The sequence below is a fragment of the Myotis myotis genome, unplaced genomic scaffold, assembly GCF_014108235.1.
Source record: "Myotis myotis isolate mMyoMyo1 unplaced genomic scaffold, mMyoMyo1.p scaffold_m19_p_5, whole genome shotgun sequence".
NCBI lineage: Eukaryota > Metazoa > Chordata > Mammalia > Chiroptera > Vespertilionidae > Myotis > Myotis myotis.
The window spans coordinates 34,849,693-34,870,984 of NW_023416357.1; the positions used below are offsets into that span (position 1 = coordinate 34,849,693).

General features: G+C 45.9%; 1 pseudogene; it reads right to left on the bottom strand.

The window, feature by feature from the left end:
* Positions 1-3,006: 3,006 nt before the first annotated feature.
* LOC118655989 lies at positions 3,007-8,208 on the bottom strand (annotated as a pseudogene).
* Between the last annotated feature and the right edge of the window lie 13,084 nt (positions 8,209-21,292).

Consider the following 21,292-nt stretch of genomic DNA (forward strand, 5'->3'; position numbering starts at 1 on the left):
AACCCAGGCATGTGCCCTTGGCAGAAATCGAACCTGGGACCCTTCAGTCCACAGGCAGATGCTCTATCCAGTGATGGCGAACCTTTTGAGCTCGGCGTGTCAGCATTTTGAAAAACCCTAACTTCACTCTGGTACCGTGTCACATATAGAAATTTTTGATATTTGCAACCATAGTAAAACAAAGACATATTTTTGATATTTATTTTATATATTTAAATGCCATTTAACAAAGAAAAATCAACCAAAAAAATGAGTTTGCGTGTCACCTCTGACATGCGTGTCATAGGTTCGCCATCACTACTCTATACACTGAGCCAAACCTGCTAGGGATATAATCTTCCCTTTTTATTTTATTTTTATTTTTATTTTATTTTATTTTTTTTATATATATATTTTATTGATTTTTTACAGAGAGGAAGGGAGAGAGATAGAGAGTTAGAAACATCGATGAGAGAGAAACATCGATCAGCTGCCTCCTGCACATCTCCTACTGGGGATGTGCCCGCAACCCAGGTACATGCCCTTGACCGGAATCGAACCTGGGACCTCTCAGTCCGCAGGCCGACGCTCTATCCACTGAGCCAAACCGGTTTCGGCAATCTTCCCTTTTTAAATATCATTATTTGTGATACAGCTTTAGAGATACCACTAATAAACTAAGAATTTCATTATCAAGCATTCATTATATTATAAAATATATTGACAAAAGCCAGCCTGCATTAAAACATTTAAAAAGACAGAAGGATTCCAATAGACTAGTACATTAGGAAAAATCAAATGTACATTTATTTGTACTTAAATAATTCCTGGGCATCTTTTATTTTGATCAGTAACAAAATTTTTTATGACACTAAAAATCCAGAAAATAATCTGGATATTATTTAACTACAGATAATTTCTAAAAGCTTGTATTATCTAGTTTGATCTAAACTCCTAACTATAAAAGAGAAAACAAAATAAAATATTGGCTTTAGAATTGGCCGTCATCAGACAAAATTGGTATTCCCGCCCGGCCAGTGCGGGTCAGTGGTTGGGCGTCGACCCATGCACCAAGAGGTCCTTGATTACAATCGCAGTCAGGGCACATGCCACTTTTGACAGTATGGTTGGGCTTGGAGGGCATTGTGCTACGTGATATAAGTCAGAGAAAGACAAATACTGTATGATATCACATATCTGGAATCCAAAAAAAGCCAAACCAGGGGCTGAAGGGGTGGGAGAAATGGGGAAATGTTGGTGAAAGGGTACAGACTTCCAGTTATAAGCCAAATAAGTTGTGGGATCTAATAAACAGCATGGTGAGTAGAGTCAATAATACTGTATTAAGTTAATATCTATCATTGTGTAGAGTTATATTTTATGTAGAACTTAAAATATCAATGCCGGGAGCTGGTCCATGCTTGCTGTTTCAAGGGACCTGGCATATATGGCATACTGTTCTTAATATGTTTGCTCACCTTCTTGGCACTATGTGTTTTAACCAAGGTCTCTGAGAAAGGGTGTTTCCCCAGGTAGGGATTTTCCCCTGAAGTTAGGGAGGGAATAAAACCTCTTAACTAAGTGCCAGGCGGGTAATTAATCACTTTAACTATGAACAATCATGCTTAAGCTACATAATCTTTACTCCCTGGAATGGAGATAAGAAACGCCCTAACCTTTGTAATAGAGATTGATAGGATTGAATCAACTGGTATAAATACAGTTGTAACAAGACAGCAAGACACAGAACTAAGAAGACAGAACCAGAAGACAGAACCTACACAGAACCTAGCGACAGAAGAACTTCGCTGGAGAGAACATGGCAAAAGATCCTGGACAGAAACTGGCAACAGAACCTAGAGACAGAACCTAGAGAACCTGGCTGGAGAACCTAGCAAGAGAACATGGACACAGAACCTGGCTGGAGATCCGAAGCAGAACTTCGCTGGAGATCCAGACCAGAACTTGGCTGGAGATCCTGGCTAGAGATCCTGGCTAGGCTGCTGATCAACTGAATGCTGTCTCTGTGTCATTCCTTCTTCGCCGACTCCATCCACACCTTTGGGGACCCCTGGACCTGCTGGGGTTGGACCCCGGCATATCAATCACTTCTCGGATCTGGAGAGAATGTTTATAGGGAAAAGTCCATCACAGAAATCCACTTATTTAAAGCAAAGGACTCGATTTTGTTTTTCAGTTAACAATCCTGTTGCCCAAGCTCATCAAAGGATCAGTTAACTGGATCCAGAAACTACCTGGAGAGGCCATTCCCATGGCATCCAACTTGCCTTTTTATTGATAACTGTTCAGTTAAATTTCATTTCAAATTAAAGTAAAACCAAGTGTATTCAATTCTTTTTTTTTTCTTGGTAAAGAAGAGTTTATTTTTAAAAAGCTCTAGTGTTCTGCCCCCACCCTTGGCTCCTGGAGTTAGGGTCAAGAGTTACCTGCACAGGACTGAAGGCAGGGAGGTGCGGGGTGGGGGGAGGCGGGGGGGTAGGGCTGGGTTTCTGTTGGGAACACCCCACTTCATCTATTGTGCATTTTAAGGAGATGGCAGTCCAGCTCCTAGTGGTAAGAAAATGTAGACTCCCAAGATTCATGTTTTAACTTTACTCACAAGTTAAACAACGTCATTTGCCTCTGTCATGATTTCCCAAACCAGATTTAGAGATGCTGGGATAGCAGCAAGTGGGGCTCAAGCCCACACACATAATTTCATTTAGTATCCAAGTAATAAATGCCAACTCTTCTGCTCCAGGGCTGGAGTCTCTAGGCTTTTACCCCGTAATCCTGAACCCTCAGGTGAGGGTTCCCTCCTCCTTCTTCAAGGACTCAGGGTGGCGAGCAGCCAGGCAGCCACATACTTACTTCACATGTAAGTAGGAAGCCTAATTTCAGATTCAGCTCCTCCTGCACCAGCAGGGGTCAGTCAGCATTGGGCACTTTGGGGTGGCACTGGGCGTTGGGGTCTCCTCCTGAGGCAGTCAGGTGGGGTGCCAGGGCTCTGGTGAGACTTCAAGGCAGAGCCACTTCTCAGTCCTAGCTCTGGGCCAACACAGTCCCCCGGTTTGGCTGTGCCAGCTCACAAGCTCTTAGCTGGGGTTCTGGCACCTGGGGCTCAGCCAGAAACAGATTGAACAGTGTTGCTAATTCTTCAGCAAAGTCCTCTGGCCACTGGGCTTCATGGAGGCTGTCCAGGCAGGCCTCTATCTCTTTCCGTCCATCAGACCTTTCTCTACCAGCTCCCGGAGTAAGAACAGCAGCAGGTCCCACTCCCTTGGCCGAGTGTCTGCCAGAAGCCCCACGTTTCTTGGGCTCAGCAGGAGCTGCAGCGGAACAGGCACCTGAAAGTCATCCTTCCACAGGGAAAGCAGCATGTGGAGGAGCCTTCGAGCCTGCCCTCTCTCCAGCCGGTGTTGTGTTGGGGGCCCTAGGACAGGAATTTGGTCTGTAACAAAGAGAGACGCTAATTCCACAGAGCACTTGCCAGATGCTGCTCGGCAGGTGGGCATAGGAACTGGTGGCACCCACTGCAGTGTCTGACCCAGCTGGCCTAGGAGCTGCTCCAGATGCTCTGGGGACACTCCTTCCTCAGGGTCTCGGGGCCCCACGGCCACAGAGAGCACATCTTTGATCTCCGAGATGAGGTGGGAGGGGAGGGGAGCATGGTGCTCACAGGCAGGGGAGCAGCCCCTCCGATCGCCCCGGACAGCCGGTTCTGGACCCTGGGCTCGAAGCATGTGACTCACTGCCGCTTTCACCTCTCTCCTGATCAGTGCTGTGATGTTGGCTGACAACCAAGTACAGGCTTTCTCTGTCGCAAGCCCCACAGCAATGTTCTCTGCGCTGCTCAGAACGGCTGCGGGAGTCTCCTCAGGGGCAGTGCCCGCCCGGCACCGGGGCTCTTCTTTTGGCAGAACTCCCGCCCCTGGGTCAATGCCTGGGCCCCATGAGGGCACAGCTGGGAACACAAGATCTCCAACAGCTGGCCTGGACCTCCCCCTTCCTGTCTCTGTGTCACCAGCTGCTCTTGAAGAAGCGACTCAGCCTGGCGCACCAGATCTGCCACCAGCGTGGCCTTGATATGTTTGACACAGTTAGAGCCAATTCTCTCTGCCACAAACTCCACAGTCCTGCGCAGGGAGGGTGGCTGGTTGTGGAAAAAGGCTTGGGCCAACTGTGCCTGCAGCCCCTGGGCGGTCCGGAGGGGCTGGGCTCCCAGGCTGGTGGTGGTGGTGTGGGTGATTTCCCCACAGAGCCCCCACTCCGCCCACTGCTGCCTGATACCCACGAAGGGAGCAGTTTGCGGAGCTCTCCAATATACGGACAGCAAGTGTAGAGCAGGTGCTGGTCCACCACAGGCACGCCATCCAAACCATGCTCTGAAGTGTTTGTATCCACCTCAAAGACATCCACCTGACCCTCCTCCACAAAGAACAGGTCCTCAGGGACTGTGGGAATCTGGAAAAGCCAGCCAAGGACAGCAAGCAGCAACAGCTTGTTCAGGAAGCACATCTCCCCTTCACCGTCCTTAGACAAAACCAAGCTCCGGTGTAGGTGTAGCAGGAGAGTGAAGACGCTGCGGTAATAGTCCAGCATGGGAACAGTGTGGTCAGCCAGAGAGAGGAACTCCGCCAGCCAGGGCACTGTGAGCACCGCTCCGTGCGCCCGCGGCCCCTGCTGTAGCAGAGATCGTGCATCCAGGACTGGGGGCACCTGGCTTCTCAGGGCCAGAACGGAGTCCTGGAGCTCACGGGTCAGGGGTGGTTCAGGCCCCCGGTATGGCAGGAAAGCCACAAAACCCAGGAATTTAGCCAGAAGCCTAAGGCTGAGCAGCACCACAGCAAACTGCCTCCGTCCACCCTGCCAGTCCACATCTGACTCCATCTTCATCACCAGGCTCAGGATGAGGCAGGACAAAGCTGTTGAGCTCCCGAATCTTCAAACTCAGACTATCCATGAGATGCTGATTAAACTGGAAGCTGCTGGCACTCAGGATGAAGTCCCTGAAGAATCTCTTACAGCCCGGGAAGGAGGGCAGTGGGCAGGGCCCACAACTGCTCTGAGGAGCTGCAACCGTCCCAACTTGTCAGCTCCAAGCATATTTAACGCATCTGGAGCCTCACCCAAGACAGTGCCCCCAGCACCACCAGGACTCTGACACATCTGGAGAAGTTGCTTTTGGAAAAGCCGAACAAAATGACTGTGGCTGCAGAGAGCTGACCCATCATGGCTCTGATCCTGCTGCCCAAGCCCTTCTCAAAATCCCAGCCAGGCTCCTCATGGCGATCGTCCCACTCTCGAAGCACCTCATAAAACACATCCCTGTTTTTGTTTTTGTTTTTTTAATAGTTTTTCTTTTTTTAATATATTTTATTGATTTTTTTACAGAGAGAAAGAAAGGGAGAGAGATAGAGAGTTAGAAACATCGATGAGAGGGAAACATCAATCAGCTGCCTCCTGCACACCCCCAACTGGGGATGTGCCTGCAACCCAGGTACATGCCCTTGACCGGAATCGAACCTGGGACCCTTCAGTCTGCAGGCCGACGCTCTAGCCACTGAGCCAAACCGGTTTCGGCACATCCCTGTTTTTTAAAAGTATGAAAGGCTCGGCCACTGGAGAAGTTGGCACGATTGTCAGTTTCTGGCTGAACGGAGACAGCTTGAACAGAGGGTGGCATCGCCAGAGAGACCTCAGCAACACTGCCCTCATAGGCAGCTCGAAGGCGGCCCTGCAGAGCTGGTGAGAAGCATCGCAGCCGCTCATTCTCAGCCAACAGCTTCAAGGTCCCTTTGTCCAGGTAGGGAAGAACTTGAAACTGATGTTCCAAAACCTGCACTGCAAAGAAGACACAATCGTGCACACTCTGGAATAGTGGGCTTTCCAGGGAGTCTAGGACGCCTGGATTGGGTTCAAGGTCACTGTCCTTAGCAGCCACCATCCTCCGGGCAGTAAGGAGCTGAAGGACGAAGAAAAGCTCCAAGAAGAGATTTGGCACCAGGTTTTCTGCAGTGCATGACGAGTAGACAAGGGCCACCAGCTCCAGGCGCTGGCGGGAAGACACGTTGGCAGGGTCAGCAGGTTCAGCTGTGAGGTTTCCTGTCCGGGTGGGCAGGGAAGACCCCGATTCTGGGGTGGGACAGGTGGGAGCAGGTGACTGCTGCAGCTGCATAGAGCGCTCCTTCCCAAGCATCTCCCGCTCCTCTTGCAGACTTCTGCACCCTGCGGCCGGCCCGGGCCCGAAGGGCTCCAGTGCAGGACTGAGGGCTGGGCACTGGGGACACAGTTGATGGGGGGTGAGGTGAAGCAGGTCTTGGGCTTGGAGAGTGCCCGCTCCTCGCTCACCGGGGTTGGGTTGATCCTGAGTGAAGGCCTCATCCTGCCTGCACCGCCGGGGGGCACCGAGCCCAGCGGAGGGAACTCGGGGCGCTGCGCGCGATCCAACGCACGGCGGGCTGCGACCGACACCTCCTCTCGCAGCAGCGACTCCAAAACGGCCGCTCCGACGTGTTCAGTTCTTTACAGTTAATCTTGCTCAGGTTCAGCAAGATATAAATGATATCATTGACTGTACCTGAGAATATTGGCTTTTATCTGAGACTTGAGATCCTAGAACAATGCGAAGGTTAGAGAAATCCCCACCCCTCCTCTGTATTCCAGAAGTGGCTCACAGCAGGGAGCCACCTCTCCCCCAGAGCCTTAGGCCTCAAGGGTGAACTGTTGACCTATGACACAGGTCCTCCCAATTCCCACTCTTTAATTCACAGATGATTAGTTGAACTGCTAGTCCCCACTAATCAATCAGAATATAGGCTAGTCAGCCAAAGGTTGCATTTTCTCCATGCCCCCAGGTTCTGGAACCTTGACCCACCCTCCACCTTCATGAGGCTCCCTCCAGAGAATTGGAAGACCTCAGGCTAAAATATTTTCTGATCTGCTATCCAATCAAATCATGTTCTCGCCTCACCTTCCTATACTGGCTTGTTCCTAATCTTGCTAACCCTTCCCTCTGTAGAAACTCTCTTCTGCCTAACCTTGGGGGGAGTGCAGACTATATGCAAGTCCCCCAGGCCTATTGGAATAATCCCTTTCATCCTCCCATAATCCTTTCCAAAAAAGTATCTTCTTACCAAGTCTGAACCTCTTTTTCATTTAACACAATTCTTGGACTATTTTGTCTGCCCCGTATCCTGTGTAACTCACTAAATTCATGTGCACGTGGAATGACCACTCCAGTTTCAGTCAATCCTCACCACTCTTCTGTTGGGGTCCAGCCCTAGCAGGTCCAGGGGTTCCCAAAGGTGTGGATGGAGTCAGTGAAGAAGGAATGACACAGAGGCAGCATTCAGTTGACCAGCATGGATGGGTTCTCTCGCCTGGTTCTATCCAGGATCTCCAGCCAGGTTCTGTCTTTTATTGTCTTGTTACATCTGTATTTATACCAGTTGATTTTAATCCTATCAATTTCTATTCCAAAGGTTAGGGCATTTCTTATCGACATTCCAGGGAGTAAAGATTATGTAGCTTAAGCGTGATTGTCCGTAGTTAAAGTGATTAACTACCTGCCTGGCATTTAGTTAAGGGGTTTTATTCCCTCCCTAACTTCAGGGAAAAATCCCTACCTGGGGAAACAACCTTTCTCAGAGACCTTGCTTAAAACACCTAGCGCCAAGAAGGGGAGCAAACACATTAAGAACAGTATGCCATATACGCCAGGTCCCTTGAAACATATGCTGTGCAGATGTTTCTTCCCTGCAGCGACTGTGTCAGGCAGCAAGGATGGGCCAGCTTCTGGCACTCTTCAATGTTATTATATAGAGGCCAGGTTCATCTTGTGGCAACACAAAATTCAGCCGAATAAATTAGGTCTGATTATCTTTTAGTGTTTCATGGATCAGGCCGCAGGCAGCAAGGCTTTTAGCTACTGCAAGGGGCTCTCAGGGGTTGCACAACCTGCAAAGTTTTCATAGGAAGAAGGTGGGGCAAGGAAGCGATTTACAAAAGAAAAGAAAGGCGTGTTCTGGGGCCAAGGTGTCTTTTCTTTGGGGGAAGAGGATGAGAGGATGTTTATCATGCAGATGCCTCTTCTTTCTAAGGAGAAGCCTCTTTAGACTGATTACCTTACTCGTACTTGACTGTAAAATTCCAGACCAGTTGATTAAGATTCCGTTTCTCCTTTCACCTTGTAACATTTCCCCGTCGGCTGCAGGCACAGCTTTCCATGCGGCTTCTAACTGGGCTGCGGCACGTCAGGTCTCCTGGTTATTTTAAAAATACCAAAAAATTCACATGTAAAGACTAAATTTTAAATGATTTCACCACGGAAAGAAATGATAATGATGTGATATGATGGAGGTGTTAGCTAACACTTTAGTGTTAATCATTTTGCAATATATTTATGTTCAAATAAATACCTTGCATTTTCTTAAATTTACACAATCTTTTCTGTTGAACATAAAAAAAATCTCAATAAAGATAGGAAAAATGAAATCTGGCATCCTATATAATAAAAGGCTAATATGCAAATTGACCGAACAGCAGAATGACCAGTCGCTATGACGCACACTGACCACCAGGGGGCAGATGCTCAACGCAGGAACTGCCTCCTGGTGGTCAGTGTGCTCCCACAGGGAGAGTGCTGTTCAGCCAGAAGCAGGGCTCACAGCTGGTGAGTGCAGTGATGGAAGCAGGCCTCAGCCATCAGTTGGACATCCCCCGAGGGCTACCAGACTGTGAGAGGGCAGAGGCCGGGCTGAGGAACTCCTCTCCCAAGTGCATGAATTTCATGTACCAGGCCTCTAGTTGTATATAATTGAAAATCAAATATGATATTTAAGATAGCTCTTTTGGAAAGGACGGAATATTTCCATAAATATGCCTTTGAATTTATTAGGCAAGAAAGGCAGTTATTTTCCATACTAAATGGTTTTCTCTTGATTTCTCCAATATTCTTGATATTTTAGTTTATCTGTAAGTTAATCAATATAGCCATTTTAGAATTCAATTAATCATCTTGAATGTTTACACAAACACCCTCTGTGACACATGAGGTGACCTTTGGTTTATTATGATCCAACTATAAGCCTGAGGGCTCTGCCACATGTCATCAGAAAGTTGCTTTTTGTTAGATTTACATAAGATCCTACATCCTCTCTGACCTGATTGTAATAAAGATGTTCCTGAGGCAGTTTCTAAACAAAAAGAAAAAGTAATTTAGTTTGTTTTATTGTGCTTCCTTAGATTCTAGAACACAGTTAAATACTAAACATTTTAAGAAGTTTCAGGATGGACACCTGTGTGGTAAGCCAGAACGTGGCCCTTTTCCATCTCTGACACAGTGGTCAGCATGTGTGCAGGACAGCCGTCACCTTCGCAGTATCCAGAGTAAATGGAGTCTCTTTTCAAGTTGTCAATTTAATAATCTAATAATGAGATGACAGTGACTCCTACTTCCTGGGGTGTCTTTTGGTAAAACATTTTTGGAGCTTTCCTTACTTTTGTTCACTTTGGTAGGTGATTTTTCAAATATAATAAATTTATCCTTAGCAAAATATTTTTAAATAAATTTACTAAACTAATAGAAAGAGTCACCTTATTCTTTTTAAAATTTATTTTGCCAACACCAAACATGGTATCTATCTTCTATGAAAGGATGAATTGAGTTGTGTCTTCAGGAAGGAGCTTTCACCCTAGCTGGTTTGGCTCAGTGATTAGAGTGTCGGCCGGTAAACTGAAGGGTTTTGGGTTCAATTCTGGTCAAGGGCACAAACTTGGTTTGTTGGTTCCACCCCCGGCTGGGCCCTGGTCAGGAGTCAATCAATCGGTGTGTCTCTCTCACATGAATGTTTCTCTTTCTCTGTTTCTCTCTCTCCCACTCTCTCTAAAAATCAATGGGAAAAAAATATCCTCTGGTGACGATTAATAAAAAAAAGAAAAAAGAAAGAGTTGTCTCCTTAAAGGCATTTTACTGTCTAAGCCAGCACTGTCCAATAGGACTTGCTGAAATGGTGCACATGTTTTATGTGTCCTGTGCAATACGGTAGCCAATAGCTATATGTGGCTCTTGGATATTGAAACATGGCTAGGATATGGAACATGAAAAGGATGTCTGTTCTCATCAATTTTATTCAGTGTTGTACTGGAGGTTCTAGTCAGGGTAATAAAAAAAGACAAAATAAGTTAAAGGCATACATATTAGAAGGAAAAAGAAACTGTTCCTATTGACAAATGACATAATCCATTTGTAGAAAATCCAAAGGACTCAACAAAACTACTAAAACTAGCAAGCTCTCAGGATACAAGACAAGTATAAAAAATAATTTTATTTCTATATACTAGCAACGAACAGTCTAAAAGTGAAATGAAAAAGACAATCCCATTCCTAATAACAAAAAGAATAAAATGCTTTGTAATACATTTAACAAAGAAGTGTTAACAAAGCCCTTGCTGAGACGAAGTAATGAAGATCTAAATAAATGGAAAGAAATTCCATATTCATGGGTTGGAAGTCTCAGGATTAAGATGACAGTTCTTTCCAAAGTGACCTATAGTTTCAAAGCAATCCATCACAATCCTAGTAGGTTTCTGTGTTTGCTTTTGTAGAAATGTTGCAAGCTAATCCTAAAGTTGAAAAGAATCTAGAATAGCTAAGGCAATTTTGAAAAAAAAAAGAATAAACTTGGATAGTTTACAGTAATCAATTTCAAAACTTCTTATGAATATATAGTAATTAAGACAGTGTGGTATTGGTGTTAAGATAGATATACTAGTATAGATTAGTAGAACAGAATTGAAAGGCTAGAAATAAAATTGTTCAACTTATGGTCAATTGAATTTTGACAAAGATGCTCAGACCATTCAATGGGGAATGCATAGTCTTTTCAATGAATGGTGCAAAAACAATTTAATATCATGTTAAATAGGTGGAGGAGGAGGAAGAATAAAGAAGGGGAAGAGGAATAAGAAGAAAAAAAGAGGAAAACGATGAAGAACAATATAAGTCCTTACTCAAACTACACATAAAAGGATATATCAGAGGCCTACATGGAAGAGCTAAAACTAAAAATTTCTAGATAAAGACACAAGAAAAACCTTTGTGACCTTGGGTTAGGCAAAGATTTCTTAGGTGTGGCAACACAACCACAATCCGTAAAAGAAAACTGATAATTTGGACTTGAAAATAAAAAACGGTTACCCTTTCAAAGACACTATTAAAAATGAAAAAACAAAACATTGATATATGTTCAAAAAATAAAAGAAGTTACAGAGTGAGAATAAATATTTGCAAGTCACATGCCTGATAACAGATTTTTATCCAGAATTATTAAGAACTTTTACAACTCTAAAAAAGGAGACAAGTAACCAAATTAAACAATGAAAAAAGATTTCAATATTTGAATTGGCTTATCACCTGAAAAGATATATGAATGGCTAATGAGCACATAAAAAGTTGCTCAACATTAGCCATTAGGAAAATGAAAATTAAAACCATAATGTGATACCACTACATACCCACTAGCATGGCAGTAATAAAAAAAGATGACATTGCTAAGTGTTGGTAAAGATGTGGAGACACCGTAACTGTCATCCAGTGTTGGTGGAAATGTATAATAGTACAGCCTCTTTGTAAAACAGTTTGGCAGTTTCTTAAAAAGTTAAACATCGTATGAACCAGCGATTCCACTCTCAGGCATTTCCTCAAGAGAAATGAAAGTTGTACAGGAGTGTTCATAGCAGCATTAGTTATAATAGCCCCACACTGCAAACAATCCAGATGTCATCAACTGTTGAACAAATAAAATGTTGAATATTCATATAATGGTCTGCGATTAGCACTAAATGGGAATAAGCTACTGATACATCTTCCTGATGAACCTCAAAAACATTATGCTCTGTTAGGAGCTAGGTACTAAAATGATGTGTTGTGTAACTACATTTATATATAATTCCCCCAATAGGCACATGTATAAAAGACAAGAAGCAGAGCAGTGGTTGCCAGGAGCTGGGGAATTATTGGAGCTGATTCACAACACTATTGAGATGATCTATGAATGTTTGCTACCGAAGGTCCCAGAGCTGCCCTGTCACCTCCCTTTCTAAGATTTCTTCAGGCAATTCTTTCTGCAATTCCAGTAAACACCTTCGTTGTCTCCCTACATATTTTCTGTTTTTTGTTTTTTGTTGTTTTTTTTTTCAGATTATCCAAAGTCTGTTCTAAATATGCCATAGTCACACTCCTTCTCAAGATTTGGTTGTGCAATTATTTCTTCCACTCCATGAAATTAACTTTCCAACTTTGTCTACACTTTCTGTTTAAGCCAGCTAGAATTACCTTTTGTAATAATAATAATAAAGTTATGCCATTAATAATACAAAAGTTATGGTTCATTTAAGGATTCATTTAAAGATGAGGCTCCAGAGCTAGCCCACTGGAAACATCATGAACTAATTGAGAGTTCTGAGTACAAAAAAGGACAAGGCAGTATGATTTAGCACAGGAAAAGACTAAGAGCATTCCTGCTTCATTTCTGGAAGTCCTATTTTGAAACACACTACTGCACACACATCCACACACGTGCACCCCACATGCATAGTTCTCACTCCTCTGATTCTTCTTAGTATAACCTATTAACCCCCTTCCAGGCTCTCTTGCTGTCTTCAGAATATATCAGCACTCCTTGAAAGATAGGGCCACTTACAGATTCTTCCTTATCTGAAATTATTCTAAATCAGTCTCTACTGTCAAAATTTACTTTAAAATTTCATAGAGTAGTTTCTTTGCAGATCTCACTTGTTTGAAAAATCAAGATAAGAAGAGTAAACAGAGACACCAAAACCTTTTCTTGTAAATACAGTCCACACTCATCTGCATACCTTCACACCACAAGCATTCCCTGTCTGTCTGTACTCCCTGGAACTGCTCTCTCCAGTCACCTCTTGCTTCAGCACCCATAAAATTCTCTCTCTCTCTCTCTCTCTCTCTCTCTCTCTCTCTCTCTCTCTCTCTCCCTTATTCCCCCCCCTCCCCCCCTTATTCCCTCTCTCTCCTCTCTCCTAATTTACTTATTGGAGTTGATCTTTCTTATGTTTGGTTTCTGGTTTGCTCTGTGAGCCTGGGCCTACTTGTAAGAAGCCCTCTCTGAGCTGAAGCTTTTTTGTCACTGATTGTCTCATCTAAGAGGACTAGTAATGAAGAAGCATATGCAAATTGGGGCTATGAGAAAGATTACAGAGGTTGGAGACAGAACATGGCATGGAGGTTGGAATTCTAAAATATCTCAGAGGCAGGCTTATGGTCAAGATGGCAGAGTAGGTAAACGTGGTACTCACACCCTCCCAGGACCACATCAAAATTACAACTAAGGCACAGAACAACCATCATTCAGAATTGCCTGAAGTCTAGCTGAACAGAAGTCCTATAACTAAGGACATACAGAAGAAGCCATGTCGAGCCTGAAAGCCTTATCAAATAAGAATTCAATTATGAGGATTTGTTTCCTACCCAAAATGGTTCATTTAAGGATTCATGAAGTATTCATCCTTCCGTGAGTTCATGGGGAGAAGATGATGTCTAGAGCCTCTACCTGTATGGCAATCAAATGGGACTGGAGGTATAATTTTGCTAATAACCAAATGCTTTTTTATTGGTTTCTTGCTGGACCAAAATAAGAGTTATGAAAACCAGTTTTGTGTCAATTGGGAAAATCTGAAGATGGATTATGACAGTATTTTTTTAATATTCTTGGGTAAAATAATAACATTGTGCTTTGCTCATTGGAGAGGAATGCTGAATTATCAAGGATGACGTGTCAGAGTATCAAATGGTTCAGCAAAAAAAAGAAGTCTGAAGATAAAGCACATGTAATAAAACTATGACAATGGGGAATCTAGGTCAAGAATAAATAGGTGTTGCTTCTCCCCCGCCCCCAAGTAAACAAAAATAAAATTATCTCAGAGGTCCAGGGTGGAGCAGTCTGACATTTGCCAGAGTGGCAGTTCTAGGACAGGCCCAGGCTTGGGAAATTCTGGGAGATTCATAAAGGATGTAATACTATGGCTTTTGCTTCTCTAAACTGGTTCATGTAGCTTTTTTTGGCACGGGGGGAGGGGGGGGTCTAAATAGTCACATTATATCTATCAATTGACACACTTTATTCCTGATTTTGTCATCTTTGCAGAATTTGACACTTTTCGTCATTCTCTTCTGACCACTTCACTTCTTCTTTAAACTTTTCCTCCCAGAATAATCAATGAAAAATTCACAGGAGAGAACCCTCACATCCAAGGACCAAAGGTGGAGACCGCACAGAGACTGGTAGGAGGGGTGGAGGCATGAAAGGGCTGCCCAGGCCCCCACAGATGGTAACCGCAGTCCCGAAGAGATGTCTCAGCTGTGGGGGGTGGGATGCCATGAAGAACTCTGGGATCTAATCCTGAAACTGGGCTCCCGGGCAGAGAGCACCAAACTGAGGAGGGTACCCACATAACATCTAGCTGTGAAAAGCAGTGGGGTGCTGTCTGCCAGGGAGTGGCAGCTGAAAGTTCGAGCACCCTCTTAAAGGGCCAACACACAAAATTTCCCCATGGAGCCACCCACTTTGTGCTCTAGCAGAAGAGGGTGAAGTGGACTGGAACTGTGAGAGCAGAACTCAGGACCGAAGACCCAGGGGACAGAGCTCAGAAGGCAGACACCCCAAGTTTCCTGGGCTGAGTAATTCCCTAACACAACAAGGCTATTATTAAAAATAAACGGTCAAATAAAGAGCTTCCCAGACAAAAAAAAAAAAAGGCTAAAGGAGTTTATCACCACCAAGACAGCATTACAAGAAATGCTAAAGGGATTGCTGTAGGGATTGCTGAGAAGAAACAGAGAGAGAAACCTAGCCATATGGAATGAAAATGGCTATAAATAAGTACCTCTTAATAATAACCCTATATGTAAATGGATTAAATGCTCCAATCAAAGGGCATAGGGTAGCTGAATGGATATAAAAACATGACCCAACTATATGGTACCTACAAGAGAACCACCTCAAAACAAAAGACACACACAGGATGAAAGGGAAGGGATGGAAAAAAGTTTTCCATGCAAATGGAAAAGAAGAAAAAAGCTGGAGTAGCAATACTCATATCCGACAAAATACACTTTGAAAGCATCATGCTAAGTGAAATAAGCCAGTTGGAGAAAGATAAATATCATATGCTCTCACTGATTTGTGGAATATAATGAACAATATAAACTGATGAACAAAAATAGAGCCAGTGGGAAAAAATATTCTAAAATATAATGGAAGTAATCCTGTTATTTGCAGATTTTTAATATTTCCTGCAACTTTTGTGATATCATATTATGTTAGTACAGTTTTGGTAATATTATTATACTTAAAATCCTTTTATTCATGAAATATTAATGTTTATTGCATGTAATATTATTATATGTAAGATCATTTTTCTTGAATAATTGGTGTTTATTGCATGTAACATTATTATATTTAAGATAATTTTTCTTGAAATATTAAGGTTTATTGCATGTAACAAACATATTTAAAATTGTTTTTCTTGCCCTGATCGGTTTGGCTCAGTGGATAGAGCATCGGCCTGTGGACTGAAGGGTCCCAGGTTCGATTCCGGTCAAGGGCATGTACCTTGGTTGCGGGCACATCCCCAGTAGAGGGTGTGCAGGAAGCAGCTGATCGATGTTTGTCTCTCATCAATGTTTCTAACTCTCTATCCTGCTCCCTTCCTGTCTGCAAAAAATCAATAAAATATATATATATTAAAAAAAATAATAATAAAATAAAATTGTTTTTCTTGAAATAAAAAAAACTTGAAAAAATCCTATCTAATAAAGAGGGAATATGCTAATTGCCCTTCACGCCATTGCAAAGATGGCGGTGCCCACAGCCAATAAGGAGGAAATATGCTAATTGACTGCCATGCCCTCAAAGATGGTGGTGCCAACAGCCACAAGATGGAGGTGCCCAGTCCCCTCAGCCCCATCAGGGTAGCAGGCGGGCAGCAAGCCAGGCCTGCCCCCAGGCGGGCCTGGCAGCTCTGTGTTCCTACCTCTGGAGTCCCCCAGTCCCCTCAGCCCTCCAGCCGCCCAGGGCCACCCGAGGTGCAGGTAACCAGGGCCACCTGAGGCTCAGGTAACCAGGGCCAGCCGAGGCTTGCGCTGCTGGCAGTGGCAGCAGCAGAGGTGTGATGGGGCATTGCCTTCCCCTGATTGCCGGGTCGCCGCCCGCCCCTGAGGGGTCCCGGACTGTGAGAGGAGGCTGGCTGGGCTGAGGGATTTTCATGCATCAGGCCTCTAGTAAAATAAATAAAAATGCAAAAAAACCCCAAAACACCCAAAAACTTTTCCTCCCCTTACTTTTGTGACTATCCTCCCTCCTTGTTTGGTTTTACTTGTATTTGATTATTTGTTTCTTTAATATTACCCACTGCACTTCTGCTTATGTGTGCCTGAAATAACTGTATCTACCCTCAAGCTTAAATCACTGTATCTTAGTGCTAGACAGTTTCCTGACATTTCTTTCCCAGAATGTGCCCATAATGGATCTCAGTAGTTTCTACTCCTTCCTCACAAAGCTGCTCTTCTTATTTTTAGGCCTAAATTATAGCACTATTATGCAGTCCTCCAGGGCCAGAAACATAAATTCCTTCTTCTGCTTTATCATCAATAGTAGATTACTAAATTTACTAAGTACTGCTTTTAGAACCAGTGGCTCTCAAAGTGGGGTTCTCAGATCACCACCAGTAGCAGCAACATGTGGGAACTTGTTAGAAATTAAAATTCTCAGTCCCGCTCCAGACCAAATATGAAACTCTGGGGATGGAGACAGCAATCTGTGTTAACACACCAATGAGGTGATTTTGATTCACCGTAAAGTCTGAGGGCCAGTATCCTAAACTAGAAGTTTTTAATCCTAGGAATCCATTTAGGATGACCAAAAAGCATTTGTAAGTGTGTCTAAAACTGAAAGTGTATCTGTATATACTTCTCTGAATGAACAGCTTTTACTCCTTTTATTTTCAAACTAGAGGCCCGGTGCATAAAATTTGTGCGTGGGGGGTGGGGGGCGGGAGGAGGTGTCCCTCAGCCCAGCCTGCACCCTCTCCAATCTGGGACCCCTCGAGGGATGTCCAGCTGCCCGTTTAGGCCCAATCCTAGTGGATGGGATCGGGCCTAAAGGGGCAGCCGGACTATCCTCTCACAATCCAGGACTGCTGGCTCCCAACCACTTGCCTGCCTGCCTGCCTGATTGCCCCTAACCACTCCGCTGCCAGCCTGATCGATGCCTAACTGCTCCCCTGCTGGCCTGGTCGCCTCTAACTGCCTTCCCTTTCAGGCCTGGTCCCTCCCAACTGTCCTCTCCTGCTGGTTTGATTGCCCACAACTGCCCTCCTCTGCCAGCCATCTTGTGCCCACATGGGGTGGCCATCTTGTGAGTTGGAGTGATGGTCAATTTGCATATTATTATTTTATTAGATAGGATGACCAAGTAATCCATATTTAGGACTGTCCCTTGCTTTCCATTACCACAATCCAGTCCCTTCGCTTCTGATTTGCACCCTTTTCAATGTATTTCCATGCTGCAGAGACAGTAATTCTAACACATGATTTTGATCATGGTTACTCCGCTGCTCCAGGGACTTCATTAGCTCCCAACAGAGTATGATTAAGTGATCTATTAGTATGACAAATACCACCTTTTACCAAGGCTTATTATTTTTATCCATTTCTAGTCATTCTCAGCCTTTGGTCTAGCAATAGTAAATCTGAATATTCTGGAACTCATTTAGGCTCTCAGACCTCTCTCTCTTTGTATATTCTGCATGCTTATTCTGGAAGGCCCCTCACTACTCCTCCCTCCTTGCCTGGCTAATTCCTATTTATTTCAGATTCAGTGCAACATCGCTCCTGGGAAGTTTTCCAGTAAGACTAAGTTTAAGTGGCCCTCTTAGGTGCTCCCATGACCTGTGCTTATCCCTCTGGTAGTAGTTCTCAAACATCTTTATACTCTTGAAAAATATTGAAGACCCTAAGAGATTTATGGGTTCCAGAGATCTTCCCAATATTCACATACTTATACTAATAAAAGGGTAATATGCTAATTAGACCGGGTCAACTGGTCATCTTCTGGATATCTGCCTTCCTTCCGGACAAAGCTATGGTGGCAGGGGCCAAGGCAGAGATGGTTATGAGCGATCAGGCCAGCAGGGGAGCAAGCAGTTAAGGACGCAATCAGGCCAGCATAGGAGAGCAAGCAGGTAGGGGCGATCAGGCCAGCAGGGGAGGGCAGTTGGGGGCAATCAGGTCGGCAGGGGAGGAGAGGGCAGTTGGGGGCGATCAGGCAGGCAGGCAGAGGTGGTTAGGGGAGATCAAGCAGGCAGGCGAGCAGTTAGAAGCCAACAATCCTGGATTGTGAGAGGGATGTCTGACTGCATCCTGTGGGATAGGGTCTAAACTGGCAGTTGGACATCCCCCGAGGAGCCCCAGGTTGGAGAGGATGCAGGCTGGGCTTAGGGACACCCCCTTCATCACCATGCATGAATTTTGTACACCAGGCCTCAAGTCTATAATAATAAAAGGATAATATGCTAATTAAACTAGACGTCTTCTGGACATCCTTCCTGGCAAAGCTGGGGCCAGAAGGAAGCCAGCAAGTCCTGGTGCCTGCCGGCAGCCAGAGGAAGGAAGCCCGGGTCCCAGGTGCCAGAGGGAAGCCTGGTGCCGGCAGCTGGGGGAAGGAAGGTCTATTCTTGCATGAATTTTCATGCATTGGGCCTCTAGTATTATTATGAAACTAGAGGCCTGGAGCATGAATTCATGCACCAGTGAAGTCCCTCGGCCTGGCCTGTGGGATCGAGCCTAAGCCAGCTCTCTGATATCCCCCCAGGGGTCCCGGATTGCAAGAGGGTGCAGGCCAGGTCAAGGGACCCCACTTGTGCAGAATTGGGGCCGGGGAGGGATGTGGGAGGTTGGCCAGCTGGGGAGGGACCATAGGAGGGCTCCAGGGCGTGTCCGGGCTGTCTTGTTCAGTCCTGATCGGCTGGACCCCAGCAGTAAGCTAATCTGCCAGTTGGAGTATCTGTCTCCTGGTGGTCAGTGCACATCACAGCAAGCAGTTGAGCAACCTTAGCATATCATTAGCATATTATGCTTTGACTAGAGGCCCGGTGCACAAAAATTTGTGCACTCGGGGGGGGGGGGGGAAGGGAGGTTCCTCAGCCCAGACTGTGCCCTCTCGCAGTCTGGGACCCCTCGGGAGATAACGACCTGCTGGCTTAGGCCTGCTCCCGGGTGGCAGAGGGCAGGCCCAATCCCTAGGTGCAACCCCTGGTCGGGCTCAGAGCAGGGCTGATTGGGGAGTTGGGGCGCCGCCCCCTGTCATGCACAGAGCAGGGCGGATCGGGAGGTTGCGATGCCACCCTCAGTCATGCTCAGGGTAGGGCCGATTGGGGGGTTGGGGCACCGCCCCCGTCACACTCAAGGCAGGGTCGATGGGGAGGTTGCGGCGCCACCCCCTGTCACGCACAGAGCAGGGCCCATCAGGGGTTTGGGGCGCTGCCCCCTGTCACGCACAGAGCAGGGCCCATCGGGGGGTTGGGGCTCCATACCCTGTCATGCACAGAGCAGGGTCGATCAGGGGTTTGGGGAGTTCCCCCCTGTCACTCACAGAATAGGGCCGATAGAGGAGTTGGGGCACCGCCCCCTGTCACACACAGAGCAGGGCGGATCAGGGGGTTGGGGCGCCGCACCCTGTCACACTCAGGGCAGGGCCGATGGGGAGGTTATGGCTCTACCCCATCACACAGAACAGAGCCCGTGGGGGCGGGGGTTGGGGTGCCGCCCTCTATCACCCACAGAGCAGGGCCGATCAGGGGGTTGTGGCCCCACACCCTGTCACACACAGAGCCGCAGGGCGATCAGGGGGTTTGGGCGCTGCCCCGTCACGCTGATCCCGGTGCCGGGAGGCCTTGCGGCTCTGCTGATCCCGGTGTTGGGAGGCATATTACCCTTTTACTATATAGGGTAGAGGCCTGGTGCACGGGTGGGTGCCGGCTGGTTTGCCCTGAAGGGTGTCCTGGATCAGGGTGGGGGTCCCCACTGGGGTGCTTGGCCAGTCTGGGTGAGGGGCTGAGGGCTGTTTTCAGGCTGGCGGGTGACTGAGCTCCCAACCGCTCCTCTTTTCCTTTTTCTTTTTAATTCTGGGCCAGCTTTAGCTCTGGCTCCAGCTCTGAGGCCTCTGCTGCTGAAAGCAGGTATCTGGTTTGTTTGGGTTCTATAATCGAGACACTTTATCAACTCCAGCTCTGAGATCCCAGCTAGCTGAAAGCAGGTTTCTGGGATTTTGTTTAGCTTCTATATTTGTTACAATGTTTCAAACTGCCAGATCAGAGGCCTGCAGCGGTAGGCGGGAAACGTTGGTTTCCTCCATCACTGAAGCAAGCAAGCCTCATGTTCGCTTCCAGCTGCCTGGCTGCCGGCCGCCATCTTGGCTCGCAGTTAATTTGCATATCGCCCTGATTAGCCAATGGGAAGGGTAGCGGACATAGCCAATTACCATGTTTCTCTTTTATTAGATAGGATTGGTTGAATGGACAGCTGGACAAACAGACACTTAGCATTTTAGGCTTTTATTATAAAGAATGGTTTGACCTTGTGGACCCACTATAAGTTGCCTCTAGGACCCTCAGAGTTCTGGGGATAGCATTTTCACATACTACTATTTCACATACTGCTGTCACTTTCTCTCATTAGGTTGCAAGTTTTCTGTGGACCATCTGTAACTGTTTTCTTTGTGCCCCTAAGTGGTGCATAAAACAATAAATATTAATACCTGCGGAATGAGCGCATAAATGACATTATAAACAATGACCGCACAGCCTTGATCTTACTACCTCTGTCCTTAATTTACACGTTTTGTAAAACTTTCCACGTTTTTTCCCTTTACAATTATGAGGCCGGCCAATTTTTTTAAATAGTTGGGGTGAGGGAGCCACCTGTATATTAAAATGACGCGTTTATGGTTTGGTCAAGTATTTATCTGCGATGTCAGCGTCATTCCTCTCCAGCGACAGCAGGCCGGGCTTTCCGTTCCCTAGTCCTAGCTAAAGGCCGGAAAGAGCTGAGTTTCCCACGTTTATAGGAGCACAAGTACTTGGCCCAGTGGCATCCGGGTAAACAAAAGCGACAAACCCCTTGGGGGAGAAGAGGAGCAAGAGCCACTGCCTCGTAGACAGTGAGCCAGGCCGTCGCCTCGCGAGATCTGCCGCGTTGCCCGAGCGACGCTTCCGGCGG